Source organism: Sinohyriopsis cumingii, chromosome 4, assembly GCF_028554795.1.
Source record: "Sinohyriopsis cumingii isolate HCF-2022 chromosome 4, ASM2855479v2, whole genome shotgun sequence".
In the NCBI taxonomy this organism is placed as follows: domain Eukaryota; kingdom Metazoa; phylum Mollusca; class Bivalvia; order Unionida; family Unionidae; genus Sinohyriopsis; species Sinohyriopsis cumingii.
The window spans coordinates 28,456,427-28,473,976 of NC_142964.1; the positions used below are offsets into that span (position 1 = coordinate 28,456,427).

The following is a 17,550-nucleotide window of genomic DNA, read 5'->3' on the forward strand; positions in this document are numbered from 1 at the left end:
TCTCTGGCCTGTGCTTTGGTCTAAGCACTATCCATTTAATACATAAACATTTCTACATCAAACAAACCTATTTACTAGTTATTTAGTTCTTGGCTCTAGTAAACCTGTTTACATTTAATGTTCATTTATAAGAAAAAGCTAACACAAAACAAGTAACATGCAATCAAATAGGACAAAGTTCATGTTTCTCTCTCTCTATTCGTCTCACACGTTGTTAAAAATCTGGTCAGCTAGCACTTGTGTCCCAGCGTAGATATTTCCCATCACTTAATCCGTTTCATTCATAAATCGGCTGTTATATCCATCGTGCTAGGTACACTTATCAGTAAGCAGATCAAGTGCAGTCATCGTCTTCTTCCCATGGAGGTACAATGTATACCATATGAATGGTTACTTTTCCTTCGTTGATGTCAAATTTTCCTCTCATCGACTGCACGTCTTCAATAGCCCTAAAAAGTTTGGACGAAGTTATTTCTGCAGGTGTGCTAAATCCGAGACATACAGGTGAGTTCAAACTGTCGCGATACATAGATAGGCTCAAACGACCTCGATCTTTGACTTGGCAATGACATTTGAGTTCCTCTAACAGTGAGTCAAGTAGGTCCGCAATGAAACCTGCTACTTCCTCGGCTGAAATGTCAGACGCGAAGTCTCTAAATTTCACCGTGTAGGTGTAAGTTGTCGTTCTAAATTTTCTTGAGGTCACTGTCTGAGTCATTTGGATGCTAAAATACTCCTGTAGGTCTACTGAATCCTTTCCCTTCTTGGACGCACTTTGCTGTGACGGTATGGTAGTGAAAGAGGTCAGTGATGTTTGTTCCTTCTCTTTTTTCATCTGCGTAGAGTGATTCATCTTTCTCGTTGCTTGTCCTCGCAATGAAGTGTCGTTCTTGGAAGTCGTCCCTTTTTATACTGGGTGATATCAGTATGTCCATAAGGTAAAGTTTTGTGGTCTGGAAGTTTCACTAGCTGCACGTAGTTTGTCATGGCGTTAGTACATAAATAACTAAGATGTGTTACTGCATTGGTGATGTGATAGTGAGGCAAAGAATCACACCCGAGTTTCTCGTTGGACTTGAGTCTTACGCTCTATACTTGCTGTTTGAAGGGATTCATTTTTTCTCAATTGGTCTTAGTAGTGACAATGAACTGTTGGTCTTGGACGTTGTCCTTTTTTATATGCTGACCAATATTGATGTGACCGTACGGCAAAGTAAAGTGGTTGGGAAGTCGCACTCGCTTCTGGTACACGATTTGATAGACTTTTTCCAAGGGTCGACTGACGATGTGGTGAGTGGGTAAACGTACAATCTTGTTCGGCTGGTAGGTGGTCACTTTAAAGTTTGCATCCTCTCCAGACTGCAATGCTTCTTTCAATACGCCAAAGTTGACCACACGACTGGTACGATAATTCAGAGTCAATCCTTTCACTTTACACTCTGTGTGCACTTCTCCTTGTGGGTCCCGGTATTCGTAGCCGTAATTTTTAGGACCGCCACTCGCGAAACTTAGAATCTTGTCGTCAGGATGTTCGTCTGTCCAGGCTCCTAAACGGTCTCCTTCGATGTTAGGGTGTTGCTGACCCGGTCGATCGATGTAGATGCAACTGTCCGTGTCAAAGTACAGGACGCGATCCCCTAACAGTTCTAAAGCTTCGTACAATTTTAAGCGAGCATGAGCTGTCACGTAAGCCGCAATGATGACATTTCCAAAAGGGTCGTCTTGTACAAAGTCCAGATCTTCTTCGTAATTGACCAAGATTAAATTCTCTCGAACGACGTCCACGTGTTTCATGTATTTGGTTTTGTCGTGAATCATCTGGAAGTAGCGGGAAGGTTCTGTCAAATATTCCGTCTTGGGTAAACACGGTCGTTGTGCCATTTTACCCCACAAGCAATTTAACATCACTTTGGCAAACGATCGCCTGCCTTCGTTTTTCTCGATGTGGTCTAAAGTGATGCCTTCTTGTTCCCGGTATTTCTCTTTGAATTTTATTTGGTCTTCGGAGTGTGACACCAGGAAGGATAGCCGCTGCCTTCTTGCTTCAGTTTCAAAAAGGCATCCACGTAGTCTGCGAAAATGCCTTTCTGAGTAGGGTCACCCTTGCGGTATTGTTGTGTCTTGGGAAAGTGGCAAATTTCGTACACTTCTAACAGTTGGTATCCCATGTCCATAGCTTTGAACAATTCTACGCTGACCCAGGTTCCCGTCAAGGCCCGTTCTTCCTGGGTGTGCTGACAAGGCTGATCTTGGTTGCACGTTTCGGCACAAGTACGGCACAAGGGAAACATCAGTTTGCCTTGACAATGGTGAGGTAAGACGGGATGGTATAGGTTCGTGGGAGGTAAAACTTTGCACTTGATCAAGCCTTCGTATTGTCGAATGTTGACCAGGTCGATGTGTTCCGTCAGCAATCGCGGGTGCCCTGTAGGAAAGTGACAATATTTGCACACGTAGGGATACAGCGAACACACATCCAAGTATTTGATTTCTTCTCCTTTCTCTTCGTCGGCTTGGTACAGCAAACAGGTGGCATTGGTCCTTCCTCCGTACAAACTATCCCTCGGGTTCAGGGGGTCCATCAGCTTGTAACTTTCCACGACACGTTTAAACTCGGGATCGATTTTCAAACGGTGATCGTATTCGTGTTCCCACATTTCCACCACTTGGTATCCTTGCTGTTCTAACTTCAAGCGTCGCTGACAAGTGTCCTGGTACAGGTCTTCCATGGTCCGTTGTAAAAACTGATTTTTAGTGTCACGGTCAGGGTAGCAGACGGGACATCCGTGAAATAAGCAACCGTTAAACTCATACACGATCTTGGGGTTTTTTAAGTCCCAGCCATCGACCGAATACGTTCCGATGGTCCTTTCGCCTCCTCCGTTGCGGGCATGCTGAATCCATTTGCCTTCCTTGTCGCACAAGTAATGTAACCAGCGTAGGGCTTTGACCGAGTATTGACGCTTGACATAGTTGGTCGTTTGAGGACTGATGACAGCCACGGTCTTTTGAGGCATGAATCGTTGGCGGTACACTAAGGAACACGCTTTGGCAATGGTGCAAGCTTCTTTCAAAGGATCGACCCCTCCGTGTTCCATGAACAGTTCTCGAAATTTTCCACAGCAACGTCGTAAAATGTCCACGTCGGAACGACAATACTTTAACATTTCTTCCTGAAAGTCGAAGGGGTCAGAGGCATGAGCCTGGTACCAAGCGTAGAAATCTTCTCGTTGTTCGGTACGCATGTTGTCGGGGTCGTAATAGTGAGCCTCAGGCAAATGGGGTAGAACGGCATGTTGATTGGCTTCCGTATTGAAAAAGTGTGGAAAGTACCCTTTAGCCATTTCTGTCATTCCAAACGTTTTAGGCATTCGACTCAAAGGCATGGCCAAGTAACTCATCGAATCTTTAAACTGCACTTGTCCCACTTGCATGAAAATGATTTTGGCTCCGTTCAAAGTGACTTTAGGACGTTCGGTGCCATGTTCCGTATAGTACCTCAAAAGAAACTGTCCATCGTATCCGGAGAAATTGTGAGCCATCACTGTGGCATGACGATGACAATCTCGGTAACGTTCGATGTCCTCTTTGCTCCATGTCTTGTCGATGGGGTCTAAGACCCATTTGGCAAAATCGTCTAGCGTCTTTGGTCCTCGAAAGATTTTTTCACGCCCTCCAGGAATTTTGCTGCAGTGAGGGCAATAACTGAAGATAGGTTCTTGAATACACTTCTCGCACGCTCGATGAGCCACGCAGAAATTAGGAATGTGAATGCCAGTCTCTTGCATGCATTCGAAATCGAAAAAGATGAAATTGCCTTTCTTCTTGTGACCGTCCTCTTTCTCTGGTGGGGGTTGGTATTTTTGCACGTAACATTGGTGTTCCAAGTCCACGATGTGGTGACAAATGTGACATTTTTTCTTTCCTGAACATACGTGTGCCTTGACACTATTGGTACGTATGCCTTGTCCACACGCGGGGCACAATCTCAGCAGTTGACAAGCGCATTTCTTCTGTGAACCTTGCGTCTTCAAATGTTGTTGGTAACAGGTAGGGCTGACAAACGTGCGCAGACAAGTTGAACAAGGCACTGGTTCTTCGCTCAGACAGGGTTGAGAGGCCAAACATCCTGAGCATTTCCATCCACAATGTTTGTGTTGCTCTCGATTATTATAACCATAGTCACATTTCTCACAATAATAAACATATCCCAGGAATCCAGTGATACTGGTAATGGTATCGAAATGTTCATCGTGATGATAAAGGTGAATGTATTTTCCGTCCTTAAAATGTTGGCCTCGAAACAACAGAGGCCCGCGCATTTCTTGAGGGTGCACTTTCAAGGTGTAGCGTGGAGCTAGGGCATCTTGCAATTTTTGCATCTCAGGAATGCCACAGGGTGTGTCTTTGGACAGTCCGGCTTGTTGTAACAGGAGTTCTGCTTCATTTCGTTGTTTGGCTCGGTCGGATTGTTGAATAGTTTTCCAGGTTCTTTTCCATTCTACCGTGTCGTTCTTGTTGGCATAGGTTCGTCCCACCACGATGGCACGGGCTAAACACATCTGGTCATGAGGGTTCTTAATTCGGACGAGACTTGTTTTGGTGTTGCGAAGGTCGTCCACCAATAAGACCTTTCTGCGTCCTGTCCCTTGAGGAAGAGAGACGTGAGCCATTTTCAGTGTGGCTTTACCATCGGTGATGTCAAACTTGTCATTGGATTGTTGCACCTGTTGTATCTTGTCCATGACTTTGGAAGGGGTCAGTTCTGCGGGTCTGCTAAACTCGATCCAAACAGGGGATTTCAAGCTGTCGTGTTGTATGGATAGTGTCAAGCGATCGTCTTCTTTGGGTTGACATTGTCGCTTGAGTGTGGTGAGCAAAGAATCCCACATCTCGGTGATGAACCCTTCTGCTTTCTCCAACGGTACGTCGGACTTGAAATCTTTAAACTTCACCGTGTAGGTGTAAGCCGTGGTTCTAAATTTTCTAGAGGAGCGCTTTTCCGTCTCTCGAATGTGATAGTACTTTTCAGGGTTGACTGGTGAACTTTGGTTTGGAGTAGACTCTCTCTGTCTGGTCGCAGACGTGGAAGGTGTTGGTTCAGGTTCGCTCATGTCTTCTATTTGAGCGAACACTTCTTTTCGTGTGTGAGGCGATACCTCACTTCGCTGCCTCTTACGTTCTTCTTCTCTCTCACTGAAATCGTGCGATCGTTTCATCTCGATTGCTGATTCAGAAATGATTTAACCAAGTTCATTCTTTCCATATATACCCTCTCTACCTCTCGTTGTGACAATGACTTGGTATATTTCACAAGGCAAGTGAAAGCCAAGCATATAGGAACCCAACGACAGCGTTGCGTCTTAAACACCTCATGCATCTTGACGACCCTTCGATTCAAACCCTACCACGAAAGAAAATAGTTGCAAGAAAAATAAAACAGACAGTTGGTGTCTTCAAGAGAGCTAGAGACGGCACTGTGTCGCTGGGACACGTACGTACGTACTCCAGAAAACTACGCTACTCGACAACGTGAGTGTGCTTGTCAAAATGTTTGAATAAGATTAAAAATGTTTGTCAGTTTCAAAACGCGAACCAGTACTGTGGCCGTTTAATATTTGATGTGGCAAGAAGAAATGGTACAATACGCAACAAAGGGTTTGTACGTTTACACTCCAATCTGTCTGTACTGCAATGGTAACAGCGCTCTTGCGTTGGCATTATTTTGCCACACTACCTTTTAAATAAAACAATGCATCACTCATCATAAACGATTTCATTGGCTATACTTATTTTCTTACCGCTCTCGCTTCAAACTGACTTCAGTACCTTTTCGCACAGCGACAAGATCGGACGTGTTTTTTTATTCTGCGTCTGGTCGCTACACTACTTGCCCTGAATTTACAACCAAACAATGTGTTACACATTGTAATTGACTTCATTGGCTAACCGATATTTTACACTTCTGTCTCTGTTGATGTGAGTGTGCTTGTCAAAATGTTTGAGTAAGATTAAAAATGTTTGTTAGTTTCAAAACGCGAACCAGTACTGTGGCCGTTTAATATTTGATGTGGCAAGAAGAAATGGTACAATACGCAACAAAGGGTTTGTATGTTTACACTCCAATCTGTCTGTACTGCAATGGTAACAGCGCTCTTGCGTTGGGATTATTTTGCCACACTACCTTAAAAAAAAAACCCAATGCATCACTCATCATAAACGATTTCATTGGCTATACTTATTTTCTTACCGCTTCGCTTCGTATTGACTTCAGTACCTTTTTGCACAGCGACAAGATCGGACGTGTTTTTTTTATTCTGCGGCTGGTCGCTACACTACTGTCAACAAGCCCTGAATTTACAACCAAACAATGTGTTACACATTGTAAGTGACTTCATTGGCTAACCGATATTTTACAATTCTGTCTCTATTGATGTGAGTGTGCTTGTCGAAATGTTTGAGTAAGATTAAAAATGTTTGTCAGTTTCAAAACGCGAACCAGTACTGTGGCCGTTTAATATTTGACGTGGCAAGAAGAAATGGTACAATACGCAACAAAGGGTTTGTACGTTTACACTCCAATCTGTCTGCACTGCAATGGTAATAGCACACTTGCGTTGGTATTATTTTGCCACACTACCTTTAATAAAACCCCAATGCATCACTCATCATAAACGATTTCATTGGCTATACTTATTTTCTTACCGCTTTCGCTTCGAATTGACTTCAGTACCTTTTCGCACAGCGACAAGATCGGACGTGTTTTTTTATTCTGCGGCTGGTCGCTACTCTACTTGCCCTGAATTTACAATCAAACAATGTGTTACACATTGTAAGTGACTTCATTGGTCAGTCGATATTTTCCACCGCCTTAGCTTCAAATTGGTTTCACTTGTTATTCGCACCGTGAGATGATCAGACACGTTTTTCTGTACCTGACCATTAGTCACTTCACAAACAATAAAACTAAAACACAAATGATCACGCCATGAGCGGCTCATGGAAATTATGTTAGTCATGTTACGAAAATAGAAAAAATACACCCTTTGCAAAAAATATCACAAGAGTGAACTGAAGACGCATGTAATTAAAGAGTGACCACAGAAAAGTACATCCAAACAAGTCGTGCTATATTTCGTAACATGACTAACATAATTTCCATGAGCCGCTCATGGCGTGATCATTTGTGTTTTAGTTTTATTGTTTGTGAAGTGACTAATGGTCAGGTACAGAAAAACGTGTCTGATCATCTCACGGTGCGAATAACAAGTGAAACCAATTTGAAGCTAAGGCGGTGGAAAATATCGACTGACCAATGAAGTCACTTACAATGTGTAACACATTGTTTGATTGTAAATTCAGGGCAAGTAGAGTAGCGACCAGCCGCAGAATAAAAAAACACGTCCGATCTTGTCGCTGTGCGAAAAGGTACTGAAGTCAATTCGAAGCGAAAGCGGTAAGAAAATAAGTATAGCCAATGAAATCGTTTATGATGAGTGATGCATTGGGGTTTTATTAAAGGTAGTGTGGCAAAATAATACCAACGCAAGTGTGCTATTACCATTGCAGTGCAGACAGATTGGAGTGTAAACGTACAAACCCTTTGTTGCGTATTGTACCATTTCTTCTTGCCACGTCAAATATTAAACGGCCACAGTACTGGTTCGCGTTTTGAAACTGACAAACATTTTTAATCTTACTCAAACATTTCGACAAGCACACTCACATCAATAGAGACAGAATTGTAAAATATCGGTTAGCCAATGAAGTCACTTACAATGTGTAACACATTGTTTGGTTGTAAATTCAGGGCTTGTTGACAGTAGTGTAGCGACCAGCCGCAGAATAAAAAAAACACGTCCGATCTTGTCGCTGTGCAAAAAGGTACTGAAGTCAATACGAAGCGAAAGCGGTAAGAAAATAAGTATAGCCAATGAAATCGTTTATGATGAGTGATGCATTGGGTTTTTTTTTTAAGGTAGTGTGGCAAAATAATCCCAACGCAAGAGCGCTGTTACCATTGCAGTACAGACAGATTGGAGTGTAAACATACAAACCCTTTGTTGCGTATTGTACCATTTCTTCTTGCCACATCAAATATTAAACGGCCACAGTACTGGTTCGCGTTTTGAAACTAACAAACATTTTTAATCTTACTCAAACATTTTGACAAGCACACTCACATCAACAGAGACAGAAGTGTAAAATATCGGTTAGCCAATGAAGTCAATTACAATGTGTAACACATTGTTTGGTTGTAAATTCAGGGCAAGTAGTGTAGCGACCAGACGCAGAATAAAAAAACACGTCCGATCTTGTCGCTGTGCGAAAAGGTACTGAAGTCAGTTTGAAGCGAAAGCGGTAAGAAAATAAGTATAGCCAATGAAATCGTTTATGATGAGTGATGCATTGTTTTATTTAAAAGGTAGTGTGGCAAAATAATGCCAACGCAAGAGCGCTGTTACCATTGCAGTACAGACAGATTGGAGTGTAAACGTACAAACCCTTTGTTGCGTATTGTACCATTTCTTCTTGCCACATCAAATATTAAACGGCCACAGTACTGGTTCGCGTTTTGAAACTGACAAACATTTTTAATCTTATTCAAACATTTTGACAAGCACACTCACGTTGTCGAGTAGCGTAGTTTTCTGGAGTACGTACGTACGTGTCCCAGCGACACAGTGCCGTCTCTAGCTCTCTTGAAGACACCAACTGTCTGTTTTATTTTTCTTGCAACTATTTTCTTTCGTGGTAGGGTTTGAATCGAAGGGTCGTCAAGATGCATGAGGTGTTTAAGACGCAACGCTGTCGTTGGGTTCCTATATGCTTGGCTTTCACTTGCCTTGTGAAATATACCAAGTCATTGTCACAACGAGAGGTAGAGAGGGTATATATGGAAAGAATGAACTTGGTTAAATCATTTCTGAATCAGCAATCGAGATGAAACGATCGCACGATTTCAGTGAGAGAGAAGAAGAACGTAAGAGGCAGCGAAGTGAGGTATCGCCTCACACACGAAAAGAAGTGTTCGCTCAAATAGAAGACATGAGCGAACCTGAACCAACACCTTCCACGTCTGCGACCAGACAGAGAGAGTCTACTCCAAACCAAAGTTCACCAGTCAACCCTGAAAAGTACTATCACATTCGAGAGACGGAAAAGCGCTCCTCTAGAAAATTTAGAACCACGGCTTACACCTACACGGTGAAGTTTAAAGATTTCAAGTCCGACGTACCGTTGGAGAAAGCAGAAGGGTTCATCACCGAGATGTGGGATTCTTTGCTCACCACACTCAAGCGACAATGTCAACCCAAAGAAGACGATCGCTTGACACTATCCATACAACACGACAGCTTGAAATCCCCTGTTTGGATCGAGTTTAGCAGACCCGCAGAACTGACCCCTTCCAAAGTCATGGACAAGATACAACAGGTGCAACAATCCAATGACAAGTTTGACATCACCGATGGTAAAGCCACACTGAAAATGGCTCACGTCTCTCTTCCTCAAGGGACAGGACGCAGAAAGGTCTTATTGGTGGACGACCTTCGCAACACCAAAACAAGTCTCGTCCGAATTAAGAACCCTCATGACCAGATGTGTTTAGCCCGTGCCATCGTGGTGGGACGAACCTATGCCAACAAGAACGACACGGTAGAATGGAAAAGAACCTGGAAAACTATTCAACAATCCGACCGAGCCAAACAACGAAATGAAGCAGAACTCCTGTTACAACAAGCCGGACTGTCCAAAGACACACCCTGTGGCATTCCTGAGATGCAAAAATTGCAAGATGCCCTAGCTCCACGCTACACCTTGAAAGTGCACCCTCAAGAAATGCGCGGGCCTCTGTTGTTTCGAGGCCAACATTTTAAGGACGGAAAATACATTCACCTTTATCATCACGATGAACATTTCGATACCATTACCAGTATCACTGGATTCCTGGGATATGTTTATTATTGTGAGAAATGTGACTATGGTTATAATAATCGAGAGCAACACAAACATTGTGGATGGAAATGCTCAGGATGTTTGGCCTCTCAACCCTGTCTGAGCGAAGAACCAGTGCCTTGTTCAACTTGTCTGCGCACGTTTGTCAGCCCTACCTGTTACCAACAACATTTGAAGACGCAAGGTTCACAGAAGAAATGCGCTTGTCAACTGCTGAGATTGTGCCCCGCGTGTGGACAAGGCATACGTACCAATAGTGTCAAGGCACACGTATGTTCAGGAAAGAAAAAATGTCACATTTGTCACCACATCGTGGACTTGGAACACCAATGTTACGTGCAAAAATACCAACCCCCACCAGAGAAAGAGGACGGTCACAAGAAGAAAGGCAATTTCATCTTTTTCGATTTCGAATGCATGCAAGAGACTGGCATTCACATTCCTAATTTCTGCGTGGCTCATCGAGCGTGCGAGAAGTGTATTCAAGAACCTATCTTCAGTTATTGCCCTCACTGCAGCAAAATTCCTGGAGGGCGTGAAAAAATCTTTCGAGGACCAAAGACGCTAGACGATTTTGCCAAATGGGTCTTAGACCCCATCGACAAGACATGGAGCAAAGAGGACATCGAACGTTACCGAGATTGTCATCGTCATGCCACAGTGATGGCTCACAATTTCTCCGGATACGATGGACAGTTTCTTTTGAGGTACTATACGGAACATGGCACCGAACGTCCTAAAGTCACTTTGAACGGAGCCAAAATCATTTTCATGCAAGTGGGACAAGTGCAGTTTAAAGATTCGATGAGTTACTTGGCCATGCCTTTGAGTCGAATGCCTAAAACGTTTGGAATGACAGAAATGGCTAAAGGGTACTTTCCACACTTTTTCAATACGGAAGCCAATCAACATGCCGTTCTACCCCATTTGCCTGAGGCTCACTATTACGACCCCGACAACATGCGTACCGAACAACGAGAAGATTTCTACGCTTGGTACCAGGCTCATGCCTCTGACCCCTTCGACTTTCAGGAAGAAATGTTAAAGTATTGTCGTTCCGACGTGGACATTTTACGACGTTGCTGTGGAAAATTTCGAGAACTGTTCATGGAACACGGAGGGGTCGATCCTTTGAAAGAAGCTTGCACCATTGCCAAAGCGTGTTCCTTAGTGTACCGCCAACGATTCATGCCTCAAAAGACCGTGGCTGTCATCAGTCCTCAAACGACCAACTATGTCAAGCGTCAATACTCGGTCAAAGCCCTACGCTGGTTACATTACTTGTGCGACAAGGAAGGCAAATGGATTCAGCATGCCCGCAACGGAGGAGGCGAAAGGACCATCGGAACGTATTCGGTCGATGGCTGGGACTTAAAAAACCCCAAGATCGTGTATGAGTTTAACGGTTGCTTATTTCACGGATGTCCCGTCTGCTACCCTGACCGTGACACTAAAAATCAGTTTTTACAACGGACCATGGAAGACCTGTACCAGGACACTTGTCAGCGACGCTTGAAGTTAGAACAGCAAGGATACCAAGTGGTGGAAATGTGGGAACACGAATACGATCACCGTTTGAAAATCGATCCCGAGTTTAAACGTGTCGTGGAAAGTTACAAGCTGATGGACCCCCTGAACCCGAGGGATAGTTTGTACGGAGGAAGGACCAATGCCACCTGTTTGCTGTACCAAGCCGACGAAGAGAAAGGAGAAGAAATCAAATACTTGGATGTGTGTTCGCTGTATCCCTACGTGTGCAAATATTGTCACTTTCCTACAGGGCACCCGCGATTGCTGACGGAACACATCGACCTGGTCAACATTCGACAATACGAAGGCTTGATCAAGTGCAAAGTTTTACCTCCCACGAACCTATACCATCCCGTCTTACCTCACCATTGTCAAGGCAAACTGATGTTTCCCTTGTGCCGTACTTGTGCCGAAACGTGCAACCAAGATCAGCCTTGTCAGCACACCCAGGAAGAACGGGCCTTGACGGGAACCTGGGTCAGCGTAGAATTGTTCAAAGCTATGGACATGGGATACCAACTGTTAGAAGTGTACGAAATTTGCCACTTTCCCAAGACACAACAATACCGCAAGGGTGACCCTACTCAGAAAGGCATTTTCGCAGACTACGTGGATGCCTTTTTGAAACTGAAGCAAGAAGGCAGCGGCTATCCTTCCTGGTGTCACACTCCCGAAGACCAAATAAAATTCAAAGAGAAATACCGGGAACAAGAAGGCATCACTTTAGACCACATCGAGAAAAACGAAGGCAGGCGATCGTTTGCCAAAGTGATGTTAAATTGCTTGTGGGGTAAAATGGCACAACGACCGTGTTTACCCAAGACGGAATATTTGACAGAACCTTCCCGCTACTTCCAGATGATTCACGACAAAACCAAATACATGAAACACGTGGACGTCGTTCGAGAGAATTTAATCTTGGTCAATTACGAAGAAGATCTGGACTTTGTACAAGACGACCCTTTTGGAAATGTCATCATTGCGGCTTACGTGACAGCTCATGCTCGCTTAAAATTGTACGAAGCTTTAGAACTGTTAGGGGATCGCGTCCTGTACTTTGACACGGACAGTTGCATCTACATCGATCGACCGGGTCAGCAACACCCTAACATCGAAGGAGACCGTTTAGGAGCCTGGACAGACGAACATCCTGACGACAAGATTCTAAGTTTCGCGAGTGGCGGTCCTAAAAATTACGGCTACGAATACCGGGACCCACAAGGAGAAGTGCACACAGAGTGTAAAGTGAAAGGATTGACTCTGAATTATCGTACCAGTCGTGTGGTCAACTTTGGCGTATTGAAAGAAGCATTGCAGTCTGGAGAGGATGCAAACTTTAAAGTGACCACCTACCAGCCGAACAAGATTGTACGTTTACCCACTCACCACATCGTCAGTCGACCCTTGGAAAAAGTCTATCAAATCGTGTACCAGAAGCGAGTGCGACTTCCCAACCACTTTACTTTGCCGTACGGTCACATCAATATTGGTCAGCATATAAAAAAGGACAACGTCCAAGACCAACAGTTCATTGTCACTACTAAGACCAATTGAGAAAAAATGAATCCCTTCAAACAGCAAGTATAGAGCGTAAGACTCAAGTCCAACGAGAAACTCGGGTGTGATTCTTTGCCTCACTATCACATCACCAATGCAGTAACACATCTTAGTTATTTATGTACTAACGCCATGACAAACTACGTGCAGCTAGTGAAACTTCCAGACCACAAAACTTTACCTTATGGACATACTGATATCACCCAGTATAAAAAGGGACGACTTCCAAGAACGACACTTCATTGCGAGGACAAGCAACGAGAAAGATGAATCACTCTACGCAGATGAAAAAAGAGAAGGAACAAACATCACTGACCTCTTTCACTACCATACCGTCACAGCAAAGTGCGTCCAAGAAGGGAAAGGATTCAGTAGACCTACAGGAGTATTTTAGCATCCAAATGACTCAGACAGTGACCTCAAGAAAATTTAGAACGACAACTTACACCTACACGGTGAAATTTAGAGACTTCGCGTCTGACATTTCAGCCGAGGAAGTAGCAGGTTTCATTGCGGACCTACTTGACTCACTGTTAGAGGAACTCAAATGTCATTGCCAAGTCAAAGATCGAGGTCGTTTGAGCCTATCTATGTATCGCGACAGTTTGAACTCACCTGTATGTCTCGGATTTAGCACACCTGCAGAAATAACTTCGTCCAAACTTTTTAGGGCTATTGAAGACGTGCAGTCGATGAGAGGAAAATTTGACATCAACGAAGGAAAAGTAACCATTCATATGGTATACATTGTACCTCCATGGGAAGAAGACGATGACTGCACTTGATCTGCTTACTGATAAGTGTACCTAGCACGATGGATATAACAGCCGATTTATGAATGAAACGGATTAAGTGATGGGAAATATCTACGCTGGGACACAAGTGCTAGCTGACCAGATTTTTAACAACGTGTGAGACGAATAGAGAGAGAGAAACATGAACTTTGTCCTATTTGATTGCATGTTACTTGTTTTGTGTTAGCTTTTTCTTATAAATGAACATTAAATGTAAACAGGTTTACTAGAGCCAAGAACTAAATAACTAGTAAATAGGTTTGTTTGATGTAGAAATGTTTATGTATTAAATGGATAGTGCTTAGACCAAAGCACAGGCCAGAGAGCCCATGTATATACTTGAATAAATGTTTTGAACCCATACAATAGACTTTTCTTTTTTGAGCCATTATTCTCTCTGTGAGGTTTGTTTTAGAACATTTCTGTCGTCTTTTCTGTGTGTTTAAATGTGTATTTGTATGTTTGTCCCTATCTACCCTTTGTCCTTACAAATACATTAAAATCCCTATAAAATGTTTTGACCCTATAAACCTCATGACGTCACCCAAAGTTCAATTCCCATTGACATCCAGGTGACATTCCCATGTTCAATTTCCATTTACGACAAAGTGCAAACCCCATATTTTAACGTTAAAGTCCCATTGACGTTAAAGTACCGGTCCTGTTCAATTTCCATGTTCAATTCCCCTTGACGCTCTACAGTTCCATCCATGTTAAAATTTCCCATGTTAAATTCCCCTTGACGCCAGAGTGAATCGACTGTTTTTGCATGGTAAGTCCACTTGACGCTAGGGTGACCCCATATACTACTAAAGTATTTATGAAAGAGTCTCATCTGTGAGGAGTGTGCACGTTGTCAAGCTCTTCATTTCCGGAGGTAAGTGGATCTTACGTGCACTACGCATTACCATAATGCCTACAGGGAAGTGCTCGGATTTGAAACAGACTTGAACTTTTGGACGCGTGATAAAACAAACCGCTTTTTCGAACACAGTGCGACATAATTAAGCAAAATATCTACTCGAAAAATTAAGCGTTCTGGTAGCTTAAATCTTTAGAGCGTCCGCCTCAAACGCAGGAGGTCATGGGTTCAAATCCCGCACTAGTCATACCAAAAACTTATTTATAAAAATGGTACTAGCTTCTGCCTCGCTTGGCGTTCAACATTAATAAGTTAGTGTTAGGACTGGTCGACCTGGTGTCAAGATAATGTGACTTGGTGGAACATGATGCTACGTATCTACGGTATGATGCCCCAGTGCGAGACATCACTATAACCTGCCATACTGCAGACATCGTTGTTGTTGTTGTTGTTGGGTTTAACGCCATTTTTCAGCACACGATAGGCTATACATGGCGGCCAGTATTAATGGTGGAGGAAGAACCCGGGAAAACCCGGAAAGAACCAGCGACCCTCGAGAAGCTACTGGCAAGCTTTCTCACATATCCACATTGGCCGAATCCGAGACTCGAACCCACGCAGACAGAGGTGAGATGGCAGTGATCCGTAACGGAGAGCGCATTAGACCACTCGGCCACTCGGGGCCCCTGCAGACATCGTAACGATATGACTGGACAATTGTAAAAACTACGTTAAAAATCCAAATCACACACATACTCGAAGAATTAGATCTCGTGATGAATTTATGTACAGAGAAATATATTAAATAATAATAATAATAATAATAATAACAGTGAAGTGTTAGTTGGAATGAAGGTCATGAAAAACTACCTGAAGAGGAAATGAAGCGAGAAAGGACAAAAATGTGGCGATTGTTTGTCTGTTAGTAAGTATCGAAGTTGATGGGTAGATTTTCTCCTTTAAGCCGAATTCCTCAAGTCTTCTCAATCCAGTTTTTCTTCCTTGCACGTTGCATCTGTGGATTGACTAAATTATTAGCATGTGAACAGATTGCACAGATGTTCAATTCAGTTCAGTTGTAGTGTTTAGCGAGTTTTAAGTCAGTGCTATATACGAAGTGTTATTTTGTGGTTGTTCATAATTTTCAATATGCCCACATTTTTGCCAACATATTTGAGGACAGCGTTCTTTCATGTAGTAGGTAAATACAACTTCTTATGGAGCATCCCAATTTTGGGGTTAATGTTGAAGCTTAATCCAGTTGTTGAACTTCTGAACGTTTCGGTCTGAGTCATATATTTTCAGATGAGCCAGTGTTTGTCTTTATACCGTATGCACTTGTTTCCGATGAGCCAGTTTTTATCGTTTAACTATATACACTTGATTCAGACGATCCAGTGTTTGTCTTTTAACTGGATATACTTGATTCAGATGAGCCAGTGTTTGTCTTTTAACTGTATCTATTTGATTTACACGTGCCTGTGTTTGCCTTTAAACTGCATATAACTGATTCAGATCTGGCAGTGTTTTTCTTTCAAATGTATATACTTGATTCAAATGAGCCATGGTTTACCTTTTCACCGTGTATTACTTTTAACTGTATATACTTTATTCTGATGAGCCATTGTTTGACTTTTAATCGTAAGTATGATCCACTGTTTGTCTTTAAACCGTATGTACTTGTTTCCGATAAGCCGGTGTTTCTCTTTTAAGCTTATGCACTTGTTGTCGATAAGCCTGTGTTTGCCTTTTAACTGGATAAACTTGATTCAGATGAAGCAGTATTTGTCTTTTAACTTTATATACTTTATTTGGACGAGCCCGTGTTTGTCTTTCAACTGTATATGCTTGATTCGGACAAGGTAGTGTTTGTCTTTCAATTGCATATACTGGATTCAGACCAGGCAGTGTTGATCTTTCAATTGTATTTACTTGATTCAGATGAGGTAGTGTTTGTCTTTCAGCTGTATATACATGTACTTGATTCAGACGAGCCAGTATTTGCCTGTAAACTGTATATACTTGATTCAGACGAGCCAGTGTTTGTCTTCTAGCTGTATGCACTTGATTCAAATCAGGCAGCGTTTGTCTTTTAAGGACCTGATGACATCCCAGCATAAGCCCTCAGAGCAGATCTAGAGGCTTCAGTGGAAATGCTATACTCCGTCTTTGAGAAGATCTGGAAGGAAGAAGAAATACTGACTGACTAGAAGGAGGGGAAAAGACTGCAACTGCTCCAACTACGGAGGAATCACACTCTTGTCAGTACCAGGGAAAAGCTTCAACCGGGTCCTCTTGGAGAGGATGAAGGAGGTTGTTGACCCAGTTACGAGATGAGCAAGCGGGCTTCCGTTAGAACAGATCGTGTACGGAACAAATAGCTACTATTCGCATCATAGTTGAGCAGTCGTTGGTTTGGAATTCTTCGCTCTATATCATATTTTTCGATTATGAGTAGGCATTCGACAGCGTGGACCGAGATACACTATGGACACTTCTTCGCCACTACGGCATCCCAACCAAGCTGGTGAACATGATCAAGAACACTTACAACGGAATGTCCTGCAGAGTCATTCATGCAGGACAGCACACAGACAGCTTCCTAGTGCGGACGTGCTTCAGGCAAGGCTGCTTGCTGTCGACATTTCTCTTCCTTCTCGCCATTGACTGGATTATGAAGACTTCCACCAATGGGCGGATAATTGGGATCAAGTGAACATTGTGGTGTCAACTTGAGGACCTGGACATTGCCGATGACCTAGCTCTAGTCTTACAGTCAGCAGCAAATGCAGGACAAGACAGACATACTTTCAGCCACATCAGCACAGGTTGGCCTCAACATCCACAAAT

At 43.1% G+C, this 17,550-nt stretch overlaps 1 long non-coding RNA gene across 1 annotated transcript in view; it reads left to right on the top strand.

The window, feature by feature from the left end:
- The first annotated feature begins 14,649 nt into the window (after nt 1-14,649).
- The window catches only part of LOC149800864 (uncharacterized), a 33,065-nt gene continuing 30,164 nt past the window's right edge, over nt 14,650-17,550 (top strand). Inside the window, exon 1 of the long non-coding RNA XR_016420427.1 lies at nt 14,650-14,715. This is a non-coding gene — a long non-coding RNA (uncharacterized LOC149800864). The remainder of the gene's footprint in view (nt 14,716-17,550) is intronic.